General features: G+C 53.4%; 1 protein-coding gene across 13 annotated transcripts in view; it reads right to left on the reverse strand.

Moving 5' to 3' along the window:
- LOC129535564 (NBPF family member NBPF4-like) overlaps positions 1–10,937 on the reverse strand; it is a 203,223-nt gene extending 192,286 nt beyond the window's left edge. For 10 of the 13 annotated variants that reach the window (XM_088835687.1, XM_088835685.1, XM_088835689.1 and 7 more), the window contains exon 1: positions 10,780–10,930. The gene's annotated coding sequence lies outside the window, so the exon portion shown is untranslated. Of the gene's footprint in view, positions 1–10,779 lie in introns of all 13 variants that reach the window. The other 3 variants (XM_088835680.1, XM_088835678.1, XM_088835690.1) reach the window with 2 other exon arrangements.
- Positions 10,938–12,172: the final 1,235 nt, after the last annotated feature.

Below are 12,172 nucleotides of genomic sequence, written 5' to 3' on the forward strand. Positions count from 1 at the left end.
CTGTAGGCCGTACGATAACCCCTCTTCGTGCTTAAGAAACCCAGTCATCCAGTATTTACTCCAGTCCCACCTCCCAGCTGCCCTCAGGGCCTGGGGTCCTGACCGCAGTCCAGCAGGGTCTGCCCAGCACCAGGATGACACCAGGCCTGTCCATGGTCCACTGGCCCTCCGGTGTCTTGACCAAATCTGCCAGATTTCCTTTCTGAAACTTCTGGGATCCCGGTAATAAGACTTGGGTTTCTGTTCATCCTGTTTTCTTTTACTCTGATACACACATTTTTGGGGATGCCAAGAGCTAAACCTGCAAACAGTCCTGTTTTTGAACACTGATTACCAAGTTATCTTTATCTCCAAATGCCAACTTCATACACAAACCCCTCATGAGTTCTGTGCTTTTGAAGTAACATTATTTAGTCTGCACCTCACCTTGTATTAGTCAGACTGAGCTGCTATAACAGAATATCCCATACTAAGTGGCTTAACAGACAGAAATTTATTTTTTCACAGCTCTGGAGACTGGCAAGTCCAAGATCAAGGTTCCAGCTGATTTGGTTTCTGGTGAGGGCACTCTTCCTGGCTTGTAGGCAGCCACCTGTTGCCCAGTAAGATCACCCTCTCTTTTCTATAAGGCCACCGATCCTACTTGGATCAGGGCCCCTTCTTCAACCCTCATTTATTCTAAATAATCCCCTAATGTCCACATCTCCCAGTACAGTCACAGTGGGGGTCAGGGCTTCAACATGTGAATCTTAGGGGCGTGTTCTATCCATAGGAACCTGTGCCCTGAATCCTTTGCTGGGCCGTGCATCGGGTTGAAACCCCACACCAGGCCACGGAGAGTTTCCAAGACAGAATGCCAGCTTCAAGAGACAAGAACAATACAAGTCAACCAGAAACCCGAGTGTACGTGTGATGAGCCCAAGGGGAGCAGACATTACAGGGGCTGAAGAGGCTTCTAGAAGGGTGGGGCCTTGGGAAGGATTCAGGGAGAGCCTGGGAACAGACAGGGTCTATGATCAGGCTGAATCAGAAGAGGATCCCTAGGCAAGAGTCTCTGGAGCCTCCCACCCTTTACTCTGAGATCAAAGAGCAGATGCACAGGTTTCTAGAGAAGCTGCCAGAACAAACCTGGAGGGCCTTGGGGCTAAAAGTGGTGCCAACAGGAGCCAGGCAGGCTCGTGTTCCTCTGGGGCCTGGGTGGGAAAGAGGATCTCCTGGAGCATCTCCACACCCCTGCCTCCAACAGGAGGAGGAGGACGCGGTCCTCACTCCCTGTGTCTGCCTGGGAGCCCAGCGTACAGGGCCCCGTGGGACAGCAGGGCTCAGGGACAGAAGCAGGGAGACGGCGTGGGGTGCACCAGGCAGAAAGGACCCAGGCAGCGGAGGCTGGAGCCAGGCAGCACCTCCATCAGTGGCGAAGGGACAGGAGATGGGAAAGGTCAGCCGTATGAACCCAGAGTCCATGTGGACTTTTCTCTCCACCCCAAGAGACAGCCTCCAATCTGAGAGCTGACAGAGCCAGCCTGGCCTGCACAGCCTGGCTTCCAACAGGTGACCCTCCAGACGAGCTCAGCCCCGGGCAGCCCGGTGCCAGGGCCCCATTGTGCCTAGCCACAGGGCAGCAGTGGGCACCCAGACAGCAAAATGGAGCAGACACCGCACAGCCAGGCCTCGGAGCTTCCCTAAGAAGTAGGCTTTGCCACACGAACACCAGAGCAGGACTGAGGCACGTCAAATAGCTTCTTCTACATCTGAAACCACTGGAAACATGATTTCCGGCCAATGCAAAAGAATATCTCACTAACCTTCTCCAGAATCCACCCCGCCTGGATTGTCCACAGCCATGTGTAAAAGCACCCCGGGCCCAAAGAAGGTCTCTGAGCAAGAAACCTGAATAGACAGGAGAGAACACCACGAGGAAATCAGAACTGTAACCTTAGGAGGCTTTTCTGGCCTGACAAACGGTCCAGAGGATACCATGGACAGCAGCAAGTTCTCAGTCCACAAGGCCAGGACAGAGGCTCCAGGACACGTTCTCATCATACTCATGGCAAAAATAAACAGGTTAGGAACACCTAAGAGGAAGCCTTTAAAAAAGCCCGTACTTTTAGTTTAGGGAAACTGAACTCCTGATTGTGACTCAGGGCCCACGTGGGTTCAAGCTGGTGGTGGGGCGACAGCGAGCATGTCACCCCCAACCCAGGACTGAGCGTGTCCAGGGCTATCAACCACTCAGCCTGCCCAGGGTCCCCAGTGTCAGCCCAGAAAAGTCCTGCATCCCATTAAACCTTGGCCGCCCAGGACGGACAGAATGCACGGCTCTCCGGAGCCTGTCCTTCTGGGGGCAGAAGGCAACCACACCAGTAGTCAGAGGGGTGGATAATGCTGCATTTCAGGAATATTTCATTTTAGAACCTGCATTTGGTTCTAAGTAACCATTCTTGCAACAAATTTCAACAGCCCCCTGCTGGGCACAGCCACCCTTCAGTGAACCCCCACCCTGCCCGCCACTGCCCTCCTCCCCAGCAGCCCCTGCCCTCAGGGCGGCCCGGAGACGGATGGTCGGTGCGGGTCCAGCAATCAGCCAGCGGCCGCCTCGACTCACCATCCATCTGAGTCGACAGCTTAATCTGATGATAACACAGTGGTGACAGAAACAGATTCTTCTGTACAATAAAGAATAGCACACATGGGCTTTGCTCAGGATGGCTGGCTAAATTCAGTAACTTTGGGAAATACATCATTTCTGTGCCTCGCACTTTATTCAAGGAACTTCCACTTGAGTGTGGAAAGCCTCAGGAGGAAGGGTCGCTGTTCACTTCCAGGACACCGGCTCCTGGAGTCCCTGTCCCCCCAGCACCACCCCTCCAGCATGCCGGAGCCAGGCGACCAGTGCGGCACGTGGCAACCTCGGGCGGAGTCTGGCTGTGGGCATGTCGCCAGGCAGCACCTGTTCTCCCCCTTCCCCCGCCTCCCTGATCACACCCACTGGGACCAGCAGAGACCACCTGGGCCTCCCTCCCTGGCCGCTGCCTCTCATCCTCCAGCGTGGGCTCCCCGGCCACTCGGCCAGTCCCACGGTCTGTGACCTGCATCTGAGGAAGCTGAGCATGCACCTTATTGGTAATCTACATTCTGATGTGATTGCACACCCCAGGCTTGACAGTTTCATTGTACGGATTCTGCAACTACCTGCAGGAAAGCACAGGTAACCCCATGGAATGCGGGCTGGGGATGGGGAGGCCTGTTAATGAGCTTCACTCCTCCCCACTGACATTTCTGCCCAAACGAACAGGTACAGTAAGGCAATCTCCCAGCTTCAGAACACAAATGCCAGGCCTGACAGACAGGGCCTACTCCCCTCCACAGCCAGCTTGCCCCTACTTCCCACTTCCCGGAGGACAGTCTTATGGGAATAAAACACATACACACCAAACGCTGGATCCTCTCTTTAACAAAGGGGATCCTTAACTTGGGCCTCTCCCCCACTGTCCCTCCATCACCCCACACTCCCCACCAGAAACGCCCCCAAGTGGACCCCAAAGCACTAGCCCGACAGACTGCATGTGACAGCACCTCCTGAAATACAGGCATGTATCTTTACACCATGTTTTGACCCCGAAAAGGACTTCTGACAGGACCCCGGTTTCACGGCTGCAAAGGTGGCTTGCAAGGTGAATGGGAAATGCCCGCACTAGTTACAAATAAACCTGGGCTGATCACTCCTACTCCAGGGCCCTGTGCAGGCCACACACTCACAGGCAAGACAAAGACCCTGAGTGTCCCCCTCAGCAGTGACCTCGAGGATTCCCTGGGACTGACTGGGTGAAGTTCCCAGCAGGCCTTCAAAAAAGTATGAGGGTGTCACCATTGCACTGGCCAGAACCTTCTGGAATGGTATTCTATCAGGCTGAACCCAACATGAGGATAAAGAGACCCAAAAATAAGGCCCACTTCCCCATGCACACAAAAATCACTGCAGATCAAACTCTGACAAAGCTCACCTGCTGGCCCTCATTACCCTTCACGCGGGAAAGTGAAAGTGAAGTCGCTCAGTTGTGTCTGACTCTTTGCGAGCCCATGGACTGTAGCCTCCCAGGCCATTCAATCCATGGGATTTTCCAGGCAAGACTACTGGAGTGGGTTGCCATTCCCTTCGCCAGGAGATCTTCCCGACCCGGGGGTTGAACCCGGGTCTCCAGTACTGCAGGCAGACGCTTCACCATCTGAGCCCCCAGGGGAGTCCACGCAGGAAGACAGTGTCATATGCTGGTGTCGCTGCTGGTTCCCGGCCGTGGCCATAGAGTCGGAGTCCGGGTCTGGTCCTCCAGGAATTTCTTTCAATTTAACAGGTTAGGTCAAACCTCCTGAAGACAGTGACTCGGGACCATCGCAGCCGGGAGGTGCCCACTGGGAACGCGCTCGCTAAGCCCCCCGCCGGCTCCACACCCACAGAGCACAAGCCGGCCGTCGGCAAAGCACCTCTGGACACTCAGAGCTCTGCCACTGAGCGGAAGCACCTGGAGGCCAGCCACCTCGGCGGCTCCCAAATCATCCACTGTAAAAACTGCCAACAGGCAGCTGGGCAAACCACCTCCTTAGAGACGAAAGGGGTTTTAGAGACTTGGCAAATCAGGACCAGGCTTCATGACCCTCCAGATCCAACGGGGCCACAGACACGCGGGTTCACAGACACAGCGGAGGGGGAGCCCAACCAAGACCCCACCCCCAGTCCTGCCTCCACCAGAGACAGTTTTGTGGCTGAGTTAACAAATACCAGCTACGGTCATCATTCAGTGTTCTCCACGCGCCAGGCCTGGGCTGATTCCCCCCGGATGGAATTCTCTCCCAATAACCCACAACAGCCCTAAGAACGACAGTGCCATTCTCCTGGGTTTTGGAGAAACCAAGGCTTAGAAGAGGTTAAGTGCCCTCACTCAGGTCATACACAGTAACTCGTAGTACCAGGTCCAAACTGAGTCAGTCTTGTTCCCAGTGGCTACAACCTTAACCCTGCATGTGACACCCCAAGTGAGGGCTCAGGTAGTGTAATCGTGTAAAAGTAGGATGCTGACTGGTTGGGGTGGGGTATATGGACGAGAATACTGACTGGATGAGGGGAAAACAAGGATGCTGACTGGACTGAAAGTAAAAGACCCTGATGCTGGGAAACACAGAAGGCGGGAGGAAAAGGGGACGGCAGAGGATGAGATGGTGGGATGGCATCACCGACTCGATGGACATGAGTTTGAGCAGCTCCAGGAGATGGTGATGGACAGGGAGGCCTGGCGTGCTGCAGTCCATGGGGTCGCAAAGACTCGGACACGACTGAGCGACTGAACCGAACTGAAAAGCAGGATGCTCACCAGACGGGAGGGAAACAAGGGTTCTGGTCGGTTCCTCGCCCTTTTCACAGTAAGTCTCATCGTCTTATGAGTCTACGGCTCCAAATTAAAAGTTCCATCCAGGTTGTGCTTCCTGCTTCACAAAAAGCCATCCATGACTTCCCGTGCTTACATTCGTCCAGGGGGGCCGAGTCCATGTGATCACAGCCATCCCACAGAAGAGGAGGCGAGTGGGGGGTGAGCAGCTACCCAAAGCCACCCAGCCAGGAAACAGCATCACCAGAACCCCTCCCATGGTTCTCCCACCCACAACTCCAGCACATCATCAGTAAAAATTCAGTTCAGTTCCCCAAAAATGTATTCGGTTGTACATATGGAAGTTAACCCTGACCTGAGACCATAAAAATGCTTGTACCCAGAGGGTGAAAAACACAGGCCAGCCACTCAGAAGGAAAGATGGGCGTGAAATATAATACGGCTGTCACTGCTTAGCATTTGTTTGTAAAACTAATGCCAAAGTTTTGGTAATATCTGCATCTTCTGTCATAACCACAAGACCGAACACTATAAAGCTGGGATAACATGTCGGGTGTGCAATTCGAAGAGATTCACATGTCTCTGAGGACTTACAAAACCATACACAGATCCACAAGCACAGGCGACTTAGAACAGTGACGCCGGCTGCGGGCAGACCCATCTGGGAGGGAGCCCGGAGCCCGTGTGGGCTGGAGAGCTCTTCTCCACCGTGATAAGGGGGGTGGTGGAGACTCTAAAGACTGCCTGGGAGATGCTCAAACATTAGGGTCCCTGGCGAGCTTGCAAAGACAGCCTCCTGGGTTCTGATCCAATAATCTCCTTTTTAACCAGCACCCTCAGTAATTCTGAGACAGCAGAGCTCAGACCACCTCTGAGAAATGCTCTGCTACAGCTCATGAATGTCTCATTTGAAGAGGAGCAACAAAGCCCACGTTTCAGGGGGTGGCTCTTACTTCTGACACCAACAAGAGGGCCAGATGTGAATGGGACACCCTCAGCCCCTTACAGTCCTTTGGTTTGGGGGGTAATCTGTAGCTCAAGTTTAAAAAACAATGAAAAATAATGAGTTTGTTTTTTTTTTTTTAAATTAAACTACAACATTTAAATGCCTTGTCCCATATTCTGCCCCGAGATTCAGTTCCCTCTCCCATCCAGCTAAAATCTCTGAACGTCCAGGGCTGGAATTGCCCGATCCGTCAATAAGGTAAGAGTTTTCTAAACTACTATCCATATGACTCAGTTTGTCAGTAAAAACTGCCAGCAGCGCTGTGCTTACAGAAAAATGTCCATAAATGCATTATTGCGACTGGCAGATAGATGTCTATAATAAAAACAAATAGATTTAACAAGTGCTGGCTTTTACGAGTCATGCCATTGGTGGACCATGCATTCAGTTTCACCCCTAGACTTCTGGGAAGAGGCAGCAGAGCCTGGCTGATACTCTGCTGACTTCACAAGTGTTCCAGGTAGGAAATTATTCTAACAAGAAAATTTTCCAAGTAGGAGAGCAAGCATGCTAGGCATTTACTGCTCTCTCACAATTTGTTTCACGGCCACACACATACACACATGACAATACGGTAACAACACTAAGAAAATGTTTCTGCAGAATTTTTAACTGGTTTATATCACAGCTATGTCACAGACCACATGAGTTTACTCCAGGCTGGGAAGACGGGGTATAAAAGGGGGACGTGAAGCCTGGAGACCCCCACTCCTCTGCTAGGCCTTCAATCTCACTGAAAACAACTTGTAGTATCAGAAACAAGTGTCCACATTTAGCACGTGGCCAAGGATGTCAAAGGCTTCCTAGGTGGCCCAAGTAGAAAAGAACCTGCCCGCTGATGCAGGAGACATAAGAGACACAGGTTCGATCCCTCGATTGGGAAGATCCCCTGGAGCAGGAAATGGCAACCTGCTCCAGTATTCTTGCCTGGAGAACCCCACGGTCAGAGGAGCCTGGCAGGCTCCAATCCACGGGGTTGCAAAGAGTCAGACATGACTGAAGCGACTCAGCACACACATACACAAGGATGGCACTGCTGTGTAGCGGCCCCTGGGGCAACCTATGTGTTTAGATATTCAGCTGGAGCAGACCTCATTAGGGTGGCAGCCACAGACTGGCTGAACTGCCAAGGATTCTGAGCACTTTGACATGACACTGTCTGTGACCCATTTACACGTGAGCCACGTCTGCCAAAACCACTCTGGTTCCTTCAAAAGTTACAAAATGTCACAGAAATGCTTCATTCCTTTCCTAAGCAATTCATCTTAACAGTGTTATAAAGGAGTAAGACATTCACTGGATCCCGTATATTCTTGATGTGGCTTTCACCAAACCCTACAACCCTCCTATAAGTAAGTTTAAGTGTTGCAGTCCATGGGGTTGCAAAGAATTGGATATGACTTTGTGACTGAACAATACTGGTATTTTAAGAAAATTTAAAAGAAAACTAGACCATTTCTTTCCACTGACCAGCAGATAAGCAGCAGTTACCCAAATGCCGCAGAACACACATCTCACAGTATTTTGTCTCGACCAGTGGATGTCAAATGTTCATCTACCAAAGCCGAATACAGGGCTTCCCTGGTAGCTCAGTGATATAAAGAATCCACCTGCCAATACAGGAGACACAGGTTTGATCCCCAGATTGGGAAGATTCCTGGAAAAGGAAATGGCAACCCACTCTATTATTCTTGCCTGGGAAATCCCATGGACAGAGGAGGCTGGCAGGCTACAGTCCACGCGGTCGCAAAGAGTCAGACATGACTTAGTGACTGAACAACAACATGCCCAAGTCAGGCCTCCAGAGCTGACGGAATGGGAAAACTGATGTCAAAGAAGTGAAAACTAGCCACCCCACATAGCTCGCACCTCATTCCCTCACCCAGATAAACCAGGAACACTTTCAGACCAACAATGGGCACTGGCTTGGTTCATTTACCGTGAGTATACATGAAAAGGTCACTTTCCTCCAATGGAACACTGGGTTAGCCAAAAAGTTCATTTGAACATTTTTTTTGGCCAACCCAATAGTATATGTTTATATGTCTCTGATTTTTAAATCTTCAGGTTTCATTTAAGTGATGATCTGTGGTAAGACCCAAGCTCGTTCAGTAAACAGTTGTACCAGAAACTACGCAGGAAACAGGGGGTCAGAGGGGACTGTGACAAGAGCCATAGGACCCCAGACACAAGCCTCAAGCACCCAGGGGTCCCAGAGGATGTCAGAAGCCTCAGGGAGAGTGGCCAGAAAAGAGGAACTGCACCCTGAGGCCGGGAAGGCAGGCGGGCTCAGAGAGAAAACAAACCTGGCAAACTGAGCGAACGTGAGAGTCATTCCGCTGTGCCCACCTCTCTGCGGCCCCATGGCCCACACAGTCCACGGAACTTTCCAGGCCAGAACACTGGGGCGGGTATCCTTTCCCTTCTCCAGGGGATCCTCCCGACCCAGAGATCGAACCAGGGCCTCCTGCACTGCAGGCGGATTCTTTACCAACTGAGCGATCAGGGAGGCCCGGGGAGAGGATTTACTGGCAAAGAGAATCCAGAAATCACTGTTTTGCTTCCTGCTTTTCCTACAAAGGAGAATATAAGCTGAAAATGGCATCGATGCCCCCCAAAAAGGGAGCTGAAATAACAACAGTCTTGGTTTGAATCACTGACCTCTAAATGTTTGTCCTCTGCAAAATAAGAATAAAGACAGTTTGGAAGTTTATTAAAAAATACTGAGAACTGTAAACTGGTGTTCCTGAAAAAGCAAGAGGAGAGGCCTGGAGGAGGAAGTCCACAGGAACGCTTCCTCAGGCCTGCCTTGCCCTCCTCTCCGCAGGAAGGACAGAGGGGCCCTGAGTGGGACCTGTAAGGGAAACCATGGAAGCACAGGCCTGAGCTGAGGATAAGGCCCAGGTGAGGCTCCACTGGCACTCAAGCAAGACCAAGACAGACAGGAAAAGAAAGGTTCAAGAACCTTCGCGGCTGAACAAGATAAGACGTTAACCACTGTCCACACCTGGGGCTTTTATTTCTTTAAACCTGGATCTCCGACAGTGAGGCCTTTTTAAAGCAGCATCTAATAACACCAGTTAGGTCTAGTTTGTGTGATATGGATGTGTTTTAATGGTAAGAAAGCTCACCGAGAAAAGTACCTTCATATAGCTCTGCCCTTGAGGCCTACTTCACCCTGCCCCCAGACTGTAAGAGACACGACTCTCCTAGCTCAAACCAAGAAACCAAGGAGAAATGAAACGCCTCCCAGAGCCAGGCCAGCTCTCCTCGCGGGCTCTGGACCTCAGCAAGCGTGGACCTGGCATCACTGCCTCCTGAGACAAGCTTGAGTTAAAAGGTTATCAACCACCAGCTGCGGGTGGGATGAGGCAGCTCAGACATCCTTTTCCTAAAGACGATCCCCCCCAGGGCGTGCTAAGCTTTGTGAGGTCTTCTCTACCTCCCTGAGTGTTTTCTGCACTGTGGGACTCATGAAAGCAACTCAGCCCCCGCCCACCATCACGTCCTTGGCTGGGAGATGAAGAGACGCATCTGGCTGACATACTGGGAGTGAGGGCGCAGAGTTCAAAGCCAGTCTAACCCTCAGCTCTTTATGTTCAACACCTCCATGTTCTTCCGCAAATAGCAGCGGTGACCCTTCTCTGGACAAAGGAGTCTCCCTCTGCCCAGTGACCATCCACACAATCAAGCCAAAGCTGTGCTCGCGTATACAAAGGGTGCTTCCGGAACAAAGTCAGCCAGGGCTGAGACACAGAGAGAAACGCCACGCTTCGCTTCCTCATGAGCCCAGCCAGCGAGGAGTACAGTTGAGAACTGCTCTGCTGTGCTAATCGCGTGCTTGGGAATTACCGTGCCCAGCATATGTGGCTCTCAAACTTCCACTTGCTCTCTCCACGTGTTAGTGTTTACAGACGCAATGAGGGCACAGTGTATACAAAGGCGGGCCCTCCTCTCACACCAAGGTACAGGGCGTGAGGCCTCTGTATGGGGGGTTTGCTAAGGGCCTCCTGCGAGGAGGGCCAGAGAAGGGGTTCTGGAAGCTTCCTGGGAACAGAAGGCTGGGGAGCAGCGCAGAGTAGGCGGGCTTTGCAGGTGTTGACCAACTAGAGGTTTGGCAGGAGCAGCTCAACTCCCAAGCCAGGCCACTGTCATTCTACTTGGAAGAAGAACCCCAGGCTGGGAGAAGGCTGGGAACCCCTGGGCACACCTGGTCGCTCCTGGGGCTAGCAAGGGGCGTCTGGGGGTCGGAGCAGGCCCCACCACCATGGCAAGGGGAGCGGGGGAGGGCCCGAAGGACCACTGGGGGCTGGACTGCCCCACGGGCTGCAGACGCCTGCTGTCCCCGGGGAGAGCCCCGAACTTCGGCCGGAGGTGACCCACACAACTCACCGTGCTGCCGAAGCCGCCAACCACAAGGAGCTCGCAGCGCAGGACCTCACGGCTCAGAGGGAGCCTGGCGTTGGGCGGGGGCGGGGTGGGGATGGGGCCGAGGCCTGGGGGTGGGGCCTGGCAGAGTGTTCGAGACCCGCGCGAGCCGGGATTCGGCGGAAGCGCGGCGAGGACGCGGAGGGGCGGGACCAGGCCGAGGCTGGGGGCGGGGCCCATGGCGGGGGCGGGGCCTCGGCGCCAGGGCCGCCTGACCGGACGCCCGACGGGACGCCCGAGGCGGCGGGGCCGGACCTCGGCTGGCGGGGGCGGGGCCGAGAATGGGCCCCGCCTCCCCGCCGGTGCGCGGCTGGCCAGGTCGGAGCATGCGCAGTGCGGCGGCGGTGTCCAGGCCGACACCCCGCTCTGCGCAGGCTCGCTGGCCTGGGAGTGTCGCCTGGCCAGGTTCGTGCTGGCTGCCAGGGCCTCGCGATCACTTTGCTGGTCCTTCCTACCCGGCAAGAGCTGGGCCGCAGCGCCTTCCCACCTGTGCCCCCTGGGTGCTATCTCAGCTCCTGCGGGGTAGGCAGGACCAGCAAAGTGAGGCACGTTTGCTGTCTCGTTTTTTTCTGTTAGCTCACTGTGAAACTTTAGGACGTGTTTTCAGCTTCTCTAATCCTCGAAGTCATCATCTGTGGGGCTTCTCTGGTGGCTCAGTCGGTAAAGACTCCACCTGATATGCAGGAGATCTGCGCTCCATCCCTGAGTCGGGAAGATCCCCTGGAGGAGGAAATGGCAACCCACTCCAGTATGCTTGCCTGGAAAAATCCCATGGACAGAAGAAGAGCCTGGTGGGTTACAGTCCATGGGGTGGCAAGAGTCGGACACGACTTAGAGGATCTTTGTAATAATCCTCTGTATGTAGGCAAGCGCATAGGGCTAATAAATATCAGGGACAAGAATACACCAGTCTTCCTATAATCTGTACCTACCAGGACCCAATCAGAATTGGGATCCCAACAGAACTGAAGAGGGAAAATAACACAAAAGTTGGATCAAGATGCTTACCAACATCCTAACAAGTGTACCGTGATGTAGCTGGACAGGTCATACATGTATCCTACTTTTCCATTATCAGCATCTCTGATTTCCACCCCAGGAAAGAGTGCCTGTTGAAGTGGATTATGTGGCGTTGGGGAAGACAGGTGAGAAATAGTGAGGGGAGGGCAGCATCCAGGGGCCAGGCGGGCACCTGGCTATGCTCAGCAGGACCCCCTCCTGGGGAGGCTGAGAGATGTTCCAGCCGCCTCCACGGGGGTGACTCCAGGGGCAGAAGCCAAGGGAGGACACAGGAAAGGCCACCACCAAGGACTGATCGTCCCAGAGTCTAAGACTCTATCTAGAATATGACTCTCCC

Source organism: Moschus berezovskii, chromosome 4 (assembly GCF_049115385.1).
Source record: "Moschus berezovskii isolate FMDL1 chromosome 4, NW_MosBer_1.0, whole genome shotgun sequence".
Classification (NCBI taxonomy): domain Eukaryota; kingdom Metazoa; phylum Chordata; class Mammalia; order Artiodactyla; family Moschidae; genus Moschus; species Moschus berezovskii.